The sequence below is a fragment of the Cygnus atratus genome, chromosome 2 (assembly GCF_013377495.2).
Source record: "Cygnus atratus isolate AKBS03 ecotype Queensland, Australia chromosome 2, CAtr_DNAZoo_HiC_assembly, whole genome shotgun sequence".
NCBI lineage: Eukaryota > Metazoa > Chordata > Aves > Anseriformes > Anatidae > Cygnus > Cygnus atratus.
This window is the reverse complement of record NC_066363.1, coordinates 13,868,546-13,888,358: the sequence shown is the minus strand read 5'-3', so window position 1 is coordinate 13,888,358 and position 19,813 is coordinate 13,868,546. Positions and strand designations below refer to the sequence as shown.

The 19,813-nt window shown below is 39.5% G+C and overlaps 1 long non-coding RNA gene across 12 annotated transcripts in view; it reads left to right on the top strand.

The window, feature by feature from the left end:
- LOC118247335 (uncharacterized) overlaps positions 1–9,839 on the top strand; it is a 35,934-nt gene extending 26,095 nt beyond the window's left edge. For 7 of the 12 annotated variants that reach the window (XR_007707815.1, XR_007707812.1, XR_004778389.2 and 4 more), the window contains 2 exons: positions 115–250; positions 5,409–8,047. This is a non-coding gene — a long non-coding RNA (uncharacterized LOC118247335). Of the gene's footprint in view, positions 1–114; positions 251–5,408 lie in introns of all 12 variants that reach the window. The other 5 variants (XR_004778386.2, XR_004778388.2, XR_004778387.2 and 2 more) reach the window with 2 other exon arrangements.
- The last annotated feature ends 9,974 nt before the right edge of the window (positions 9,840–19,813 follow it).

Sequence of the window (19,813 nt, the reverse complement as noted above, 5' to 3'; positions counted from 1 at the left end):
CACTTATAAGACCCTCTCCTTGCTCCTGTTCTTCCATAGGTGTTTTTTCATTCATTATTTTGCCTCTCTATGCCTTCAGTTCAATGCATGACTAATTATTCTTATTACTTGCAGATCTTTCAGGCAAGGATTGTCCCTCAGTTTTACTTGTTCAATGTCCAGCTTCACGAGGGAGGTGTGAATGTGCATCCACTGAGACACAGCTGTGCAGCTAATGATTGGTGTTGGGCTAGTAGCTGAAACTATAAAGGTAAATAAGAGTTGAGATGAAATCAAGTTTACAGGTTTTCATTTTCTACACTGAAACAAAATACAGAAAAAAAATATTTAGCAGGATGCTCCCATTTACTGAAATAGGAACATATTTAGTGAAAGGAGTAATGAAGAAGTGCAGATAGACTCGCAGAACTGGAAGCACAGCCAAGACGATCTGAACAGAAGCTCGGCGACCTAAGGACGCAGCCAAGGTAAGCCGGGCTCCTTAGTGTCCTATGTTGGTGATCCACATTTGCTACATTCTTCAGAGGGAAGGTCATATACTCTCATTGCCACACTTTGTAGGTTAGACACCACCATTCTGTGGTGTCTATAAAATTGCAGCTGAAGTTTTTCTATACATGGAACATTTACAGCCACTTTTTCCTATGCAGATTTTTCAGTGTCTAATATTTAAGTCCTGTAGTATACTAGTAGACTTTTTTTATCTAGCTACCTATTTCTGGGAAACATGTTTCTTTGAGATTGTTATCCCATGGTTGACTAATGGGTTAAAAAGTCATTAAACAGACATTCATATGCAGGCAGTGTAATTATAGAAGCCTTTTTTCCACAGGATCCCAGAATAAAATCAACTACAGTGAAGATAATGCAAGAGATTAAAGGCTTGTTTGTTCAGGGTAGATTTGTCTCTTAAATGGATTTTCCTGTTAGTGACTGAGTAACTTTAGAAGTGTGACAACCTCTTGTATGCAGTATTACCTGTAAGATTGCTGGTGAGGAGGGATAAACTTCTCATCGCTTTCAACAGAGACTGTGTATTTTTGTAAAAGATCAGATGAACTCAACTCTGAGTTACTGAGGGAAAGGCCAAAATTCCTGGGTGAAATTGTATGGGTTGTGTTATACTTGAGGTCAAATAGGATGATCACATCTGAACTTAAACCTATGAATGTGACTTCATTAAACAACAGTGGTCATCTCTAGACAGGCAGCTTTTTCTAGTAGTTTCTCTCTCTCTCTTTCTTTAAAATTAATTTTCTTCATGCTCATTTTTCCCAGACAACTTTTAATTAAGTTTTAGCTGCATCCTGAGACCTGCCTAATCCCAAGATCACAGTTGCTGGATGCTCATTTGCAGCCACTAGATCTGGAAACTAAAATTGTTCCTGCTTGAAGTCAGAGCCATATTACTACAGTTGAAAGCCAAGAATGTCTAGGTACTCTATTAATCCTTTATACAATGAAAGAAAGAACATAGAAGCTCTTGCCTAGTAATAATGTTCAATATAGAAGACAGGGAAGTGTTCCTGTTGGAAAACACCAACATGCCATTTTCTGTGCTTATGAAAATCTACTCTGATAGATCTAAGCCTGAAGAAAATGGCAGAAATGGGCTGGGCCTCAATTTTGAATCACAGTTTTAAAAATAATTATAGGGTACTACTTCTTGGCAAAATATACCTAAAATTTTACCTCAAAGCAAAGACAGCTTTAATCTTACAGGATATAGTCTGTAAGAACAGTAGATTTATCAGAAATTATTTTATCTGAAATTAGACCTACCAAATATATATTGTTTCTGAAGTACACTGCATTTGTACACACTTATAAGTCCTCCTGATTTCCTATCTTCAGTACCCTTCTGAGTAGATCGGGTATAGAAAAAAGAAAGGACCTTTCTGTAAGGAGTAGGGCAATACATTTTTGCATATGCATACATTTTACAATATTCCCACCTGCAAGAAGATGACACAAGGAATAGGTCTCCTCCTTAGTGTTTCTGGTATAGAATAACAGGTTAAAGGGCCCACGGCAAAACTGAATGGCATGTTATTGGCTTGTATAAGAAGCAGCGTGGCCAGCAGGTCTAGGGAGGTTTTTGTCCCCCTGTACTCGGCTCTGGTGAGGCCGCACCTCGAGTACTGTGTTCAGTTTTGTGCCCCTCGCTACAAGAAGGACATGGAGGTGCTCGAGAGAGAGTCCAGAGAAGGGCAACGAGGCTGGTGTGGGGTCTGGAGAACAAGTCTTACGAGGAGCGGCTGAGGGAGCTGGGGTTGTTTAGCCTGGAGAAGAGGAGGCTCAGGGGAGACCTCATCACCCTCTACAGGTACCTTAAAGGAGGCTGTAGAGAGGTGGGGGTTGGTCTATTCTCCCATGTGCCTGGTGACAGGACGAGGGGGAATGGGCTAAAGTTGCGCCAGGGGAGGTTTAGGTTGGATGTTAGGAACCTTTCTTTACTGAAAGGGTTGTTAGGCATTGGAATGGGCTGCCCAGGGAAGTGGTTGAGTCGCCATCCCTGGAGGTCTTTAAAAGACGTTTAGATGTAGTCCTTAGTGATATGGTTTAGTGGAGGTCTTGTTAGTGTTAGGACAGAGGTTGGACTAGATGATCTTGGAGGTCTCTTCCAACCTAGACGATTCTGTGATTCTGTGATTCTGTTATTGAATATTTCCTTAATAAAACACAAAGTGAAAATGAAATATTCTTACAGGAATTGACTATCTAGCTCAATGATAAATATTTAATTTCAAGTGCTTGAAAGAATAACAAAGGGAAAAAAATGCCATAATTCCAATAGAGGAACAGATGCTCTTGCTCTACCAGTGAACCAGGGCTTGATTAGCACTAGGATAGAGGATTCAGCTCTCCTAAGGTCTGTTTAAACTCACATGTCCTAGGAAAGTGTTATGGCCTTTAGCATCTTTGGTGCAAGACTAGTAAATGCTGTTCTGTTCCTAAGGCATCACACTTTTACTGAGGTTTAGGATATCATCACACAAGTGACTATCCTAACTTATAAGTCGGAAAGTCACAAAAAAAAAGTGATTTTAAAGGAGTGAAAGTTATCTATCCTTTGAGTATTTTATTGAAATGGTTCCACCTAGGAACACTGTAGAAAATCTGCTTCAGAACAGCATAGACAGAGTGCCTGGGGAAGTGGGATATTCCATAAATAAAATAGGTCTGATAAGAAGATGCCATTGAAGTGAGGACTAATGGCCAGGATTTACCGGGAGTGTTTATGGTAGTGCCATGAACGGAAGAAGTCTTGTTTCACATCATTCATTGAAGATGAACAGCCATTCATTGTAGCTGGGCCTCCTGCACTTTTAGGCCTCTTTCTTTCACTCATATCAGGTCTTGAAAAGAAAATGTATCTATCACGATCCTGTGTTTTAGGAAAAATATTCATAAGTTTATTTTTTTTGTTGTTTTGTTTTTAAACTCTAATGTGGGAGACATAGAAATATTATGCTTCATATTTGCTACAAATAGAATTGCCATCCTGCATTCAGATCTTTTTTTCTAATGTCCTCTCATTTCTTAGTGTTTTTAGGAGCCATATTTCTAAATTGCCATCATCATCCTTTTTCCCCAGGCATCTGATCCAAACAAAGGTGGAAGGAAGTGGAAAGAATACCACCTGGGAAACTTTAAGGGTTTAGAGACCACAGATTTCCCAGATGCATATAAAACCTCAAGTTGTATCCATGAACTGTTGTAAGCATGGCCTGAGGGTCAGGAACATATCAAATCAAGGGTTTATTCAAGTGGTTTTGAGGTTTGAGGTGAATGTTGCACTCCTCTGGAACAGGGAAATGATTATAGGGCAACTTTACAGTAGGAATAAATGTTTTGCTATCTTATAAATGCATTTGTCAATGGAATATTTGTTGTTGTTAGCATTGAGGCATAGAAAGTAATAAGAAAAGAAGGAAAATATCATATTATTGGTTTCTATTTTCCACTGACCTGGCATAAATAAAATGTCATGATTTATTTGCATAGCAAACAAAGACTTGTAAAGGCATAGAGGGAAATGAGTTAATTCACTACTCACATAATTTAAACTGTATTATCTAGAGCTAATTTGAGACCACCCATTTTTAATTGTGTTTCAGAGAGATTAAAAAATCTTAAGGAATTGAGTTTAAACAACCCAATAATTATTCAGTTTTGGCCCTTGTATTTATTTTTGTATAAGAACTCTCACTGATAGCCTCCAGTCTCTGCTAATCAGAATAATTTAGTTTTAAAAGTCAAGTCATGGCTGGGTAAGTGAATACCTGTAAGTAGTAGATCGGTATGACACTAATAGATTTTCCCTATAGAAGACTTATCATTGAAGTGTATTATTTGTATGGCTGTCACAACTTTGTTTTATGATTCATATAGTGTTTTAATAACAGCAGCAAGAAAAAATATATTTAGAACAGATAATTCTGTTATCTAGATATTTATTTTTTTCCTATATTACCTTCACATGTACCTAGGAGCTACACAGAAAAGGTTGAAAATTTTCTAAAGCAAAATTTCCAAGTAGTAAATGAGATTTAGTTGGAAAAATATGGTTTAGAATTTGATTTTTAAAAATATGCTCAAATTAAAATTTTGAAATGAAATGTTTAACTTATTCAGTTTCATGTGGAAATTTTGAAGTACTTCTGGTTTCAAAAGTTACAGAGTGACATTACCTCTCCAAAAACATCTTGATGGATATATCCTATTAGCATACCTTTTTTTTTTTTTTTTTTTTTTTTCCAGGATGAGAAGACTAGATTATTTTATTGCATTATAGTGCTTCTGCAAGCAAGACATGCATCGAAATCTCTTTCTCTGCCTCTTATTTCTAGCTGATTGCTCCAGGTTTTTCTTCTTTTCTGTGATTTAATTTTTTTTCAAATATAAAAAATACATTGAGATCTGCAAATGAATGTTTTTATGTAAAAGAAAAAAAATATTGTTACCAAGACGTTATTAGATTAAACAGAAGTTATTTCCTTTTTGACAATCTCTTCCTTCCTTCCTGAATACAGTTTTTATGGTATCAAAAATAGGCCTGGAGGTCACAGTCTGAATAATCCAAGACTAGGACTTTGAACTGTTTTTGAAAACTAATAAGCTGGGTAGCTTTTTAACACCTCCCTATTTTTTCACATGCCCCAGCACATCTTAGCTTTGGAGCTATGCAGTGAAGAACCCTCTTAATGAACTTTGGAACTTATATCTAAGCAGTTCTTTTCCTTTCATTTCTTTTTTTTTTTTTTTTTTCCTGCCAGAAGTCTAATCTTATCATGCTAACGGCATGGGATGTTCTACAGTTTTTTACAACACACCTACAAATATGATCAGATCTCAATACCCTTGTTCTCTGCACTGACAGTCTTTTCTTCTGCTCTTCCCCCCAGCTGAGCACCCCGCACAGCCCCCGGCTTGCTGTTGACGTCACCTGTGCTCAGATCACACCTGGGACGCTCTTACCGACCCCTTTCAAGATTTCTGGGGAGAGATGAAAACACATTTGTCCCTTGAGTGAAACAGGAAGTTCAGCAAGTCAAAACATTGCCTCTACGGATCTGGTTGGGGTTATCCATTTGACAGAAGTGCATGTTTTTACCTGTATCAACGTTAAGGCAGGCAGGAGGTCTGATGCATCCAACCACAGTGTTGTGATAAAGGAAGGAAAGCGGAACTTGCCAGCAGCATACCTCAGCCAGGAGATGAAACAGTGAACTCCCGCCGCATACAGGAGCAGGTATGCTAGCTAGGGCTGTGCAACATTTAACGCTTTCAGGGTAGAAGCAGGAAGATATGTTTTCAATGGCAAGGAAATAATGGCAGGACTAAAGAACAAAATGGCTGACCATGTTGGGAGCTGTCTACAAGTTTGCTGAAGGTAATTTTGCCTATCAAAACTCTCACGGCTGGTTTTCATTTCTTTCCCCTACCTATTCTGCTGTTGACGCTTACTGACAGACTGGAGCAAAGTATGGTACTATGAAATGTAATTTATTTTAAAACAGAATATTTATCCATGTATGCATAAAAATGAACAAAGAAACCAAATATAAGCCTTGCAGTCCATAGGGATGTAACTTTGGGCTAGGACTGAGTATTTTGGCATAAACACTAAAAATCTTTAAAAAAGTAATATCCTGTGGCTTTTGCACTTCCATTATATTAAACTGATTTTCTTTACTCACAGTGGGATTTCAAATTAATTTGTAATTATACACACCGTGAGGGGATGAGAAAGAAATGACCTAATTATAGACCAAAAGGATGCCCTACAGCTATCATCCAATTACTCCAGCCATCTGAGCTCTTAAGCAAAATGATGGGCTTAATCCTCTCTTGGTCATATCTAGTTGTAATTTGCCATTGAATACCATAATTTCACTTTAAATATTCATTCACATAATATAAAAATCTTTGAATGGAAACATATAATGAGAATGGGTCATAATCACAGTCCTTCTAGACTTTGGTCTCCCATATGCACTCTGTGACCATGTGGTGAGGAAGGAAATCATTGCTTCTCTCCTATGTCCCCTAAATGGTACTAATTAGCTATAATTAGGCAGATATAAAGCCTTAGAAATAATGGAAAACTCTAAAATGCCCACTAACTCTTGGGCATGTCAACTTTACCTTTCAGCAAGAGATGAAGAGTTCATAAAGAGGCACTTGGTAACCTCAGTTAACATGTGAGTTAAGAAGCAGCTTTCTAATGGAACAAATCTTCACCTCTGCTCTTTGTGCAATATTCTGGAATAAAATTTTAGAATAGAATAGAAAAAATAATTATAATAAAGAAAGGAGCATGATACACAAGACGTCAGATCTCTATAAATATCTGTTGTTTTTTTTTCAGTTCATTGACAATTGTATAAAATATTTACACACTAACCCAAAATATCTTTTATTCTCAGGTTTCTTTCAATATCTGTGTAAGTTGTAACACTCTAGACATGAAAATATCATAGAATAAAACCAAGTAACCTCTTGGACAGTTGATTTTTTGAGCTATTGTACATACACTATCCTTTTTCTTCATTATTTGTATGAGAAGGATCAGCTTCAGTTGGTGAGATACAGAGAAATTTACTCTTGAAAACAGCATAGTATGAGGATGAAAGAAGTGGGGGTAGCTTCAAGGTTCATCTTAGTGAAATACATTGGGATTTGGACTGTTGAGTGTGTGACTCTGGAGATATACCAAATGAAAAGAGGCAACCACCTTTTCTGTCCTGAAAAAGTATGTTAAAGTTAAAAGTATGTTAAAAACACCAAAATGTGTCACTTGATAGCTTCAGTTTTTAAATTTTGTTTTACTTCAGGCACTTCTTAGTGAGAAATGCTTTACATGATTTTTTTGACCAGCTTTATATGTGCACAAGCTGTTTCTGTAGGTTTTGAACATGCAGTCACCCTTTACAGATAACTGACTTGCTAACCAGTTGAAAAGCGGAATGCCAATTTTGTTTGCCCTTTTAATATTTTGTTTCCTTCTCTTCAGATGACTCTGTAGGTAGAGTTTTTTTTTTTTTTTTTTTTTTTTTAAATTGGGAAATGCTTTTAATAATCATAAAAGCTGCTTAATAATTCTTCCTCTGAATATTGCTTGTTTGTTTGTAGATACACATTGTTTGTAGGTAGATGTACATTGTACTTATCACTGTTGTATTTCATAGACTAGAAACACATATTTTTGGTATCTCAGTAGACAGAGGACACAGAGTAATGTTAAGGGATTTATTTGCTTTGCATGTATTGTGTTGGTAATTTATTTTGCTCAGCACCAAGGATTTAATAACTGTCAGGTTAAAACTGATCCATAGGCTAGTAGACCCTATGTATACTTAATGTGTTAGTGGTTGTTTTTAGTCACTGCTTTATCCTTTGTTTTCTGACTGCTCTTGATGCAATTGTCTGGTTAAAGGTTTGGAAGTTTGGGTTATTTCTCTGGTGGAAAGATTAATGGTGGAGTCAATCTGCTTCATTGAAGCAAAAGTATTTATAAGAAAGTTCAAAGATCTGTTTCTCTGAACAGAGGTGAAATCAAGCAGCCCGAGCCAGTTTCTCACCTCCTAGAACACAGGTACTTTCCAGACGGCACCTTTACTGTCTCTCCATAGATGCAGAGAGAAGCATCCAGCCAACATGACTGTCCTCTCCCCAGAGAAGACAAGGATATTCAGGCAACAAGCGAAAAGCAAACATGACTCTCCTGGAATGTCTTCAGCCAGAGGGCAAAGCTTTTTAGGGAATATATGGAGAGAGAGAGAAATAGCTTTGCCACAGGAAGGTCTACAGCTAGGAAAAAAAAAAAAAAAGGTTTAGCCATGCAAATTCTTCTTCAGCAACATATTCATCCTATAAACCCTATAGGCCATTGTGGCTTCAGCCACATCCATTTTACACATACTCTCATGGCCAAAACAATACTTAGTGAAAAGAATTAAAATTGATGCTGGCTCTGGCTTTGTTTTGGCTGAAAATACATCTGTGTTTTGAAATTTTTAGACTGAAGTTACTGAACTGTATATGTAGTTAAAAATATGACAGAGGGTTACCTTTAGCATACAATGGTGGTTACTTGTAAGAATTTAAACTTGAACCCAAGCTACAAGAGTTCATCACTTTTTGTTCAGAGCTGAAACTTCTGGTTTTCATTAGATGAATTTCTCACTCTCACTGCAATAGCTATTGCACCATAATTTGCTGAATTTAACTCCGCTCTTTTGTTTTAGTAATATATCACTCTTATGACTATGAATTTCTATGTTTGGTCTTGAATAAAATTATTTTCCTGAGTAGAAGGTTTCACTAAAGCATGCCAGAAACACACGGTGTTTCTCTGAGTTGAACCCAGTCCTTCATTCTTCAGAGGCACGCATTCAGAGGCATGGTTTCATGGGGCCCTTCCTTACACAGCTCCCTCCTGCAAATGTTCTATTAGTTTTTCTTTAAATTCACTAAAACTTCTTTTTCTCTGTAGTCCCAGTGTTGTCACTCATGTGAGCAGCCCAGCTGACTTCAAAGCACATTCTGCAAAAGTTATTTGAATGGTGAAGTGATGTAACTTACTCTTGTGAAGAGTGATGCTGTTTTTGTCCCTTTCTGTGAATTCTGAAATGTATATGCTTTAACACTGAGGAACTATTTCATCTGATACATGCTAAGATTGTCATCTGTAATATTTCAGAAACAGTATCTGTTTACTTTGGTGTTTTTTCCTTCTACTGCCTCAGGAAAGGTATGCATATATGTGTACAGCTCTGCCAACAGACTATATTTTTTCTTTCTGAACAGCTATGTGACGAATTTGTTTAAATTTTCCAGCATTTTTACCTCATACCTTAAAAACGATTCTCTTTAGTCCTTATTCTGTTCTTCAGTGACCTTTTGTTTTTATGCCTGCTTGAAAGGTTTTGCTCTAATTTCATACTCTTTTGTAAAATCTTTCTCTATTTTGCTCTCCTTATCTGTTTTTTAACTTTCTGTTTTATTTGTTTTTTGTTTGCTTGAATCCTCTAGGATTCCTTTTTGATTTTCTTGTATTTCCTTTTGCATCACTGTTAATCATTTACTATTCTTGAACACTTAGAATTAGGTGCGATGAAGTCCTGAATGTACTTGACGCATGCTCAACATGTATTTTTACATCACTTTATTTTGTCTCTTTACTATAGTACATATTGCTATGCTACAGCTTAGCTCCAGTTGCAAACTCTTAGCTGTACCCAGATCAAAACCAAACTCTGCTTTTATTTTTGCTATCTTTTCAATCCTAAGTATAGACTGTATGATGATAAATAAAAACTTGTTAAATGCTTTGTTTTATATATCTATGTCCTTGTAGAAAAGCAAAAACAAACAAACAACAACAACAACAAAAAACAAATTCACTAGTCTGAGGGTCAGTTTATTCTCTTTATTAATTCTCTACTTGAACACCATACTTGTGTTTTTCAGTTCCTGTGCAAAGAAGTTTTACACATTGTGTTTATTTTTTCTAAAAATCAGTGACTATATCTGATGCTATTCTTTGGCTTTTCCCAACCACACCTAGAATCTGAAATTGTCTTTGATTCAAACAGTTGTAGATATCTTCCTAGTGCAGATGAAATCAAGTAGTTCATAAAGTTCATTGAAAAGGATTGTGGGCTCCTTGTCCTTTATACATATCCAGATTCCATGCATGGTGCATGTAACACTTCCAATGTATTTTGCATGCTGGTGTTCTGGGTTTACGTGGCAAGGGTTTAGTGGGGGGGGAGGGGGAGGAAATGGGGGGGAAAATGCAGGGGTGGCTTCTGTGAGCAAAGCACAGCAGCTGCCCCATGTCAGATCAGAGCCAGCACCAGACGGCTCCAAAAGGGACCTGCCTCTGGCCATTGCTGAACTATGAGCGCTGCTGTTTGGGCCTCTGTGAGAGCAGGTTGAAGGAAGGAGAAAAAAAACTGCTGTACAAAACCAGCCCTGCAGCCCCCAAGGTCAGTGCAGGTGGGCAGGAAGTGCTCCAGGCATGGAGCAGAAGTTCCCCTGTGGCCTGTGGAGAGGCCCCTGGTGGAGCAGGCTGTCCCCCTGCAGCCCATGGGTCCCACATGGAGCAGATCTCCACGCTGCAGCCCATGGAGGAGCCCCCGGTGGAGCAGGTGGATGTGGCCTGGAGGAGGCTGCAGCCCATGGAGAGCCCCCGCAGGAGCAGGCCCTGGGCTGGAGCTGCAGCCCGTGGAGAGGAGCCCACACAGGAGCAGGGGGTCTGGGGGGATCTGCCGCCCGTGGGGGACCCGTGCTGGAGCAGTTTGCTCCTGGGGGATGGATGGACCCCGTGGTACAGAGCCACGGTGGAGCAGTTTTTGAGGAGCTGCTGCCTGTGGGCAGCCCCCGCAGGCGCAGTTTGGGAAGGATGGCATCCCATGGGAGGGACCCCACGTGGAGCAGGGGCAGAGAGTGACTGTGAAGGAACAGCAGGGATGAAGTGTCACAGACTGACCACAGTCCCCATTCCTTGTTCCCCTGCGCCGCCTGGGGGTAGTAGTAGAAGAGGGTGGGTGGGTGGAAGGAGGGGGAGAAGTATTTTTAGTTTGCGTTTAGTTTCTCACTGCTCTAGTCTGTTAGTAATAGGCAACAAATTACATGAATCTCCCTTTATTGAGTCTGTTTGGCCTATGATGATCACTGGTGAGCAATCTCCCAGTCCTCATCTCAAATCTTGAGCCCTTTTTCATCATATTTTCTCCCCCTGTTCCTTTGAGAAGCGGGAGTGAGAGAGTAGTGTGTTGGAGTTCAGCTGCCCATCAGTGTGAAACCACCACAGCTGTCAGTAGGGACACTTCAAATTTGGACACACACCCATCCTTTAAGATGGAATCAAAACCAGCAAAGAGAATGATTCTAGCTATGACGTAACAATGAGGAATGAATGAAAGAATGCAGAAGGGAAATGAAGTGTCCTTAAAACATTTGAAACTGGGGACTCCCATGGAAACAGCTGATATGATAAAAAATTGTTCATTTCTGAAAATGTGGGAGACAAAAATACTGCAAATCTAACTTACACAGACAGATTAGAGAAAATAAATATTGTTAAAGTAGATTTTGATTTTATGATGGAATATGATAAATGAGAGGAATTTCTATAGTAGGTTCATAATATTTTTTTTAAAAATCTACTAAGCCTTTTTTTTTTCTTAAAGAAACTGCAATGTTTTTGTCAAACTTCAAATCTTTCAGGGTCTCATGAGTATTTGAGGGTTATTATTTTTACCGTTTTGTCTCTCCAACCTTTTTTTTTCTTGGTATATATTCTTAAAATAGAAGTGGAAAATAAGCACAAGCCAATATTTCAAAATATGTTTATTTTCAACCATTTCTATCTATGAAAGACTTTAAAACAGTGAAAAAAATATATTCCATTACTGGTATTTTATTTTAATTGAATGGTCTGACTTGTCATTTATCACATAAACAGCTTCATAGATTAAATAGGAAAAGAAAGTAGAAAAAGGCAGAATCTTATGCAAGAAGAAAGTTGATTGTTATTACTGTTAGAATAGTGGATTATTTTTTCAGTCCACTGAAATGATATAGAAATAATAATACAGAAAACATATTGCCAGGTGCCCAAAAGTCTGAACAAACCCTGAAAAATGTTGCACTACCATTTGTTTTATCACTTCCAGAAGTGATAAACTGTTAAGGAAGAAAAAAATATCTTTCATGTAGGAAAATATTTTACCAGCAAAATAAGTCCCACCACCCTTTGCCAGGTTGACTCCCTGCTGTTTACAGAAAAGGTTCACACATCTCCCATCACATTGCTGCAGTTTCCTCAGAAGCTCACAGTGTTATTTCAAAACCTCTTCTGAGAAAGCATTGTATTGACTCTGAGCTCCACAGAAATGACAGAATTACTTCTTGAGTCCTGTAGTCATTCAGCAACTTCTTATGCCTCCACATGCTTCCAGGAGCACAGCCCTGCAGAGACGCAGATCTTCTGAACCACTGAGGTTGGAATGAGGTGGCTCTGCTAACTGGAGTTAATGGGCATTAACTCATGAATGCTGTAAGTGGTTTGTAGATTACTTCCAGTTAAAATTCTTATGCTTGTTGGTTAGGAAAAAATATTTGACAGAAGCTCCTAGGAAGTAAATATTTCCCTGAGGAACAATATTTTATCACAAGAAGGAAAACCTACCTTAAGATTATTGGAGGGGCTGATTAAAAGCAGCTTTTTTTTTTTTTTTTTTTTGATCACGATGCTTTTGACAAGAAATGCACTAGTTTATCAGCTCTTCTTTAGGAGTTAAGAGGATGAGAATTATAAATAGGAGTTTGTTTTCTTAAGATCTGCAATTTTGCTAAAGTATCTGACGTGGCAGGTTTAATCATCTTTCTGCCAATTAAGAGACAGACTTTCCCAAAGGCGGTGTCTTAATTTTACCTTAATCTTCTAATTACATAGTGTGTATGCGTCTCTGTGTAAATTTTACTCTCATGCTAACTTCTTGAGTACTCTGTTCCTTGAGAGAATGATGTAATGCCTTGGGGGGTCTTGATATCTAATTACTGAGAACTTTCCCATCTATGCATTGTCTAGACTGCAGTTAGGCACAAAGCTGCACTTACACTGAAAACCCTGGAGGTCTCTAGATAAATACACTACTTTAACTAACCTAGTTTGGAGGAAGAATTATATTTTACTACAGAGTAGTGGGCCTTCTTTGGTCCTCCCATGTTTCAAGTCATATGATATGAAAGAGGACATGAGACTGAGATTCATCTGACTAGACACAAAAGTCTGGGTGTGCAAACCTCTGATAACACAGGTTCATGTGAGCTCAGGTTCTGAATGTCTTAGACTCTCTTCATACCCGGCAAAAGTAATGCTGTGATTCATTCTGTTCTGAGTTAGCAATCTAAAATAAACCAATCGGGCTTTAAGCATTGAGAGATGCATTGAATGATCAGTAGAATCTGAATGACAGTTGAAATAACTCTCATCCTGAATTTTAATGTAGTAAGGATACTGTTTTGTACTATGAAAACCCAACATAAATTGCAAAAGAAAAGGAGGCAGAGCTCATAATATACTTCAGTTTTAGTGGGTTATGTTTGCTATATGCTGAAACTTATGGAAAAGTGGGAAATATTTTTACTATTATGAGTTTTTTTATTTCTATAAAATTTCATTGTATTATTTTTAGCATTTGCATCGTGAACTTAACTAAATTTAAAATGATCAACTTTTAAAGCAAAGGATCCAACAGCCAAAATGAAAGCAGAAATGAAAGGTTTTGGTATTGGAGGGAGTTCAGAGAGGACTAACATGCATGATTATGGGGGATAGAGAAATTGATTTATGAAGAAAGATTAAAGGAGTAAAATATGTACATTGTAGGTTAATTAAGTGACTCATAAGGAGCATAACTGTTTTCAAATATTTGATGCACATAAACACCAAGAACAGAGAGGAAATGAATATCTGGGTAAATTTAAATGAGGAAATATTCTGTCATTAAAGTCTGTTATTGTCTCACCTCAGTGTTGTGTAATCTTTTGAACCATCCTATAGAACTCAACAGAACAATATGATGCACTTGGCATTAAATTGATAAGGAATTCAAGTTTTCATTAAAGATTTTATTTTCCCACAAGAAAATAAAATAAAACATTATGAAAAATTCTGGCAGATGGAGTGATCAACTGGTTGACCTAAGAGGACAAACTGGTTCCTTTTCATGTATAAATTGGATGCTCTGCAAACATCCTATTAAATGCTGGCCTGAGAAAAAACAGTTTACGCAGACTGCTACATGCCTTGACAGATTATGCAGCTTTTCATAAATAAGCAAAAGGAAGTTCTGTATCAAGAATGCTGCAATCATATAGGAAACGTGTATGTTACAACACTGTACGTAGGCTCCATTCATATGGCCATGAGTAGTATTTTTGTTGTCCAATAACCCTGCTGGTGAACTATCAGGAAATTATATGGCTGGGGAAAATGATTAACACAGAGGCCAAGTGGATAGAAACTGAACTGGGATAAAAAGAGTAGTTGTAGGCACAAGTCTGGATTTACCAAAGAAAATAAATACAAGGCTTCTATTTGTATGTGCTTCTGTTTGTGAGACACAGTGGTGGTTGCATAACTGTTCAGAGCCCAAACCCTCTCCTTTGCCATAAGATATGTCTAGTTCTGTGGTAGAAATTTGTTTAAAAAGAGTCAACTGAAGAATCCATCTTCTTTAGTCATTTGTATAGTTTGTCAGAACAGGATTCAAATATTGTCAATCACCTTGAAATCTAGCTAGTTTGCAGCTTGTGCTCTGAACCTATCTATCCTTTTGATCTTTTTGCCTTAAGAATGCAACTGTATGAGAAATAACTTTAAAGTGGAGGATACATGTCAGAAAGTCTTTCTGGTAAAAAAAAAAAAAAAAAAAAAAAAGGATTCAGAAGCATTCCATGTAAAAAATTGCACCTTTTTAGAACTGGAACAGACTTCATGCTCTAGCTGTGTTCATTTGGTGTAGAATTTAAGTGTCATTGCTTACTTCTTCATTAGCAGCGAAGAAGCAACATTAGATGTGGGAGACATATCTTCATACTTTTACATTTCCCAAATCAGCAACAGGTCAGGGTCAAAAAAAAACCACACCTAAAACAGAACACAGGGAGGTTTAAAATGCCTATGTTGAAATTGTGACTTGAAAACCTTGTATTCAGTGGCTGCCTGACCTTGGTGTCCTTTAAACATAATTGACTTCCATGTTTGCTCTGAAGCTTTTCCAGGGCATGTGGTACTCTGTTCTGGCCATTCTCAGAAAGGCCCAGGGCTAAGCAGGCATGTACCTCCATCTGACTTAAGTACTCTGGGGATCAAGAAGATAAGTGGGAGTGTTAGCTCATACCTGAGACCTTAAAAGAGCACTCAGACACACATAGCATGTGCCAGTAAAACTGGGAACCTTTCAGAAGTAGAAGACTTTTTACTTCTCTTTTGATCTTACGCATTTAAAACTAATTTCTGAGAAGACACACCTTACCCAGGTGGGTCCCATGCTGGTCTACATAGCTATGCAGGTGTTGTGCACTACAACTGCAAAAGTGACTGAGATTCATGGAGATAGGTAAGAAAAGAGGAATGTGTATGGAGGAAGTCTTTGTCTTTGCCCCACACAACTTGTTTGCCTATTTTTCATTACACTGTAGAACTATGATGCTATGCAGCAACATTACCATCTCATCTTTGTCAGTGGTCATGTTCGAACAAAAAAAGAGCCTTTGAATGAACAGCTGAATTCATCTAGTGACCTGTGGAGGTTAAATGGAAGGAAATATCCAGTCTTTTTCTGGGACAGAGTGCCTAAACTCCATAGGCCAGCATTGTTTGAATTTCAGTATTATGAGTTAGATTTTAAAATCCTCTGCAATGTTTGTATTTTCTTTGTTAGTCTTCTCACGTAATTGACCTATCATATCTTCTCTGTAGGTAACAGCTATACAATCATAGAATCATAGAATGGCTTGGGTTGGAAGGGATCATCTAGTTCTAACCTCCCTGCCTTGGGAAGGGATGCCATCCACTAGATAAGGTTGCTAAAGGCCTCTTGCAACCTGGTCTTGAATGCCTCCAGGGATGGGGCATCCACAACCTCTCTGGGCAACATTTTCCAGTGCCTCACCACACTCTGAGTAAAGAATTTCCTCCTAATGTCTAATGTAAATCCCCCTTCTTTTAGTTTATTTACCCTTGTCCTATCATTATCTGCCCACGTAAAAAAAGTTGCTCTCCATCTTTTTTTGTAAGCCCCCTCTAAGTATGGAAAAGCTGCAATGAGGTCTCCTGGGAAACCTTCTCTTCTTCAAGCTGAACAGCTCCAGCTCTCTCAGCCTTTCTTCGCAGAAGTGCTCCAGCCCTCTGATCATCTTTGTGGCCCTTCTCTGGACCTGCTCTAACAGATCCACATCCTTCTTGTGCTGGGGGCCTCATACCTGGATGCAGTACTCCAATTGGGGCCTCACAAGGGCAGAGCAGAAGGGGACAATCTCCTCCCTTCCCTCCTGGCCACTCTTCTGTTAATGCAGCCCAGGATGCAGTTGGCCTTCTGGGCTTCAAGCGCGCACTGCTGGCTCATGTCAAGCTTTTTGTACACCAGAACCCCCGAGTCGTTCTCTGCAGGGCTGTTCTCAATGAGTTCTTCCATTCTGTGCTCCTGTCTGGGACTGCCCTGACCTGGATGCAGCACCTTGCACTTGGACATGTTGAACATCTAGTTTGTGCAGGTCCCTTTGGATGGCATCCCTTCCTTCTGCTGTGTCAACTGCAACACTCAGCCTGCTGTTGTCTGCAAACTTGCTGAGGATACACTTGATCCCATTGTCTATGCCATTGATAAAACACATTAAACAGCACCGGTCTCAAGGCAGACCCATGAGGGACACCACTTGTCATTGTCCTCCACCTGGACATAGAGATGTTGACCACAGCTCTCTGGGTAGAGCCATCAGCCAATTCCTTATCCACTGAATGGTCTGCCCTTCAAATCTCTCTCTCTCCAATCTGGAGAGCAGGATGTCATGTGGGACCATGTCAAAGGTCTTGTAGAAGTTTAGGTAGATTACATCAGTAGGTCTTCCCTTGTCAGCTGAAGCAGTCATTCCATCATAGAAGGCCACAAGACATGATTTGCACTTGCTGAAGCCATGGTGGCTGTCTTGGATCACCTCCTTGTCATGTATGTGCCTTGACATTGCTTCCAAGAGGATCTGTTCCATGATCTTCCCAGGCACAGAGGTGAGGCTCACTGCATCCTACTTTCTACCCTTTTTAAAAATGGGAGTGATGTTTCCCTTTTTGCAGTCACTGGGGGCTTCACCTGACTGTCATGACGTGGAGAGGCTTGGCAACTACCTCAGCCAGTTCTCGCAGGTCCCTGGGATGCATGTCATTGGGTTTCATAGACTTGCACTTGTTTAGTTTCATTAGGTGGTCTTGAACCTGCTCTTTGCTTACAGTGGAAAGGACTCTGGTCCTCCAGACCCTGCCTAGAGGTTCAGTGACTGAAGAGATGTGGGAAGCCTGACTGGCAGTGAAGACTGAGAAATTGTTGAGTACCTCAGCCTTCTCCATGTCTGTTGTTACCAGTTCTCCCTTCTCATTTATCAGAGGGGATGCACTCTCCTTGTCCTTTCTTTTCTGGCCAATGCCCTTCTTGTTATTCTTTGCATCCCTTGCCAAGCTCAGTTCCATCTGTGCCTTGGCTTTCCTGATCCCATTCCTGCACATCCAGATGGCTTCCCTGTACTCTTCCCAGGCCACATGTCCCTGATTCCACTGCCTGTGCTTTTCCTTCTTGTGCCTGAATTTGACCAGCAGGTTCTTGCTCAGCCGTGTTGATTTCCTGCCTTCCCTGCTTGCTTTCTTACACATGGGGATGGAGAGTTGCGTTCTAAGAAAAGCACCCTTAAAGAGTTGCCAGTTCTGTTCAGCTCCTTTGTCCCTAAGGACAGTGTTCCAGGAGATCTCATCCACTAATTCTTTAAACAGCTGGAAGTGCGCTCTTTGGAATTTCAGGGTCCTGACTTTGCTCTTTGCCAGACCCATATTCCTTGAGATCACAAACTCAAACAGGGTGTGGTCACTGCAGCCCAGACTGCCTCTGATCTTAACGGCTTTAATGAGTTCATCTGCATTGGTGAGCACCAGGTCCAGTAACACTTCTCCTCTGGTTGGTTTGTCTAATACCTGTACCAGGAAGTTATCCTCAATGCCCTCCAGGAATCTCCTGGATTGCTTACAGCCTGTTGCGTATGTAGCTTTTCCAGCAGACATCCGGGTGGTTGAAGTCCCCCATCAGGATGAGAGTGTGTGAGCTTGATGCTTCTTGTAGTTGAAGCAAGAAGGCCTTATCAACAGGCTCCCCTTGATCAGCTGGCTTGTAGTGGACCCCAATCACAAGGTGTCCTTTATTGGTCCAGTCCTTAACTTTTACCCACCAGCTCTCAAACAGCTGTTTGTGGTGGTTTCTCAGAGGCAGCTCTTCTTAATCTATCCATGTCTTAACATAGAAGGCAACACCCCTGCCTCTCCTTCACTGCCTGTCTCTTCTGAAGAGCTTGTAGCCCTCTGTTCCAGTGTTCCATTTATGTGATTCATCCGCCACATTTCTGCGTTAGCAATTAGGTCGTAACTTCTTTCTAATTGCACTGTGGTTCCTGACTCCTCCTGCTAGTTTCCCATGCTGTGTGTGTTGGTGTAGAGGCACTTCAGCTGGGCTATTGGCCACATCACCTTTTTAGAGGAACCGTTCCTAATTCCTTTGGGACAATTCAAAAGTATTTACCTGTTGTTTCCTAGAGTGACAATGTTCCCATGTTCTCTTCCATCAATCAGAGGTACATCCATTCCCCCCAAATCTAGTTTAAAGCTCTGCTAATAAGCCCAGCCAACTTGCTGCCCAGAACACCCTTGCCCCACTTGCTCAGGGGTGCCCCATAAAAAATCTTGTGTTTGAACTCTATGCTGTGGGCTAGATGCCTGAAATCTTGGCAGAAGTTGCACTGTGTGGGCCTGTGAGCACTTTGTTGTCTTTCTGGAGCTTCCTGTGGGTAACAAGGTCTCTTGTTGGAGCACTTGGAAAGTAATCAGCACTTCTACTGGAACTGCAATGACATTTTTTTTCTCCTGGAATCTCTGGAGTTCATTGAGATTTCCCTTGTAATTCCTGAAAGTTGTATCTGGACCTCAGTCTCCACAATGGAATATTGCTAAAGATTAGAAATAAGCTTAAATCATAAAGTTTCCAGGAGCTGAAATCTAGGGAATTCACTCGGTTCCATCTTTAATGCTGAAGTAGAAGCCGGTGACAGCAGAGTTTGTATGCCAGATCTCAGATTGCGAATGTGGTCTTGGCATGCTGAGCAATGTAATTTGTATATATATAAACAAAGAAAATGTTGATAGTGAAATAATTATGAAAACATAAACCTGGGACGCTAGGAAGCCATATTTATGGGCATTTTTCAGTTTATAACCACACTATTAAGAATTTCCTGTCTTTTGTTTTAGCCAGTCACGTGGGACTATTTTAATGCACTTCTATTTGTGTATTCTGTTTCCTTCACATTTTTGTTTGAGCAGAAGAGGATGGGGATAAAAAAGCAGTCTTCAAGACAGTTTTACAAAGTTTATGATGCTGGGCTGTGGCAATTCCCTTATGTGCACTTAAGACAATCATAAAAATGCATGCACCATATTTTGAAATGTTATTGTGACTTATTATGTAAACAGATGATG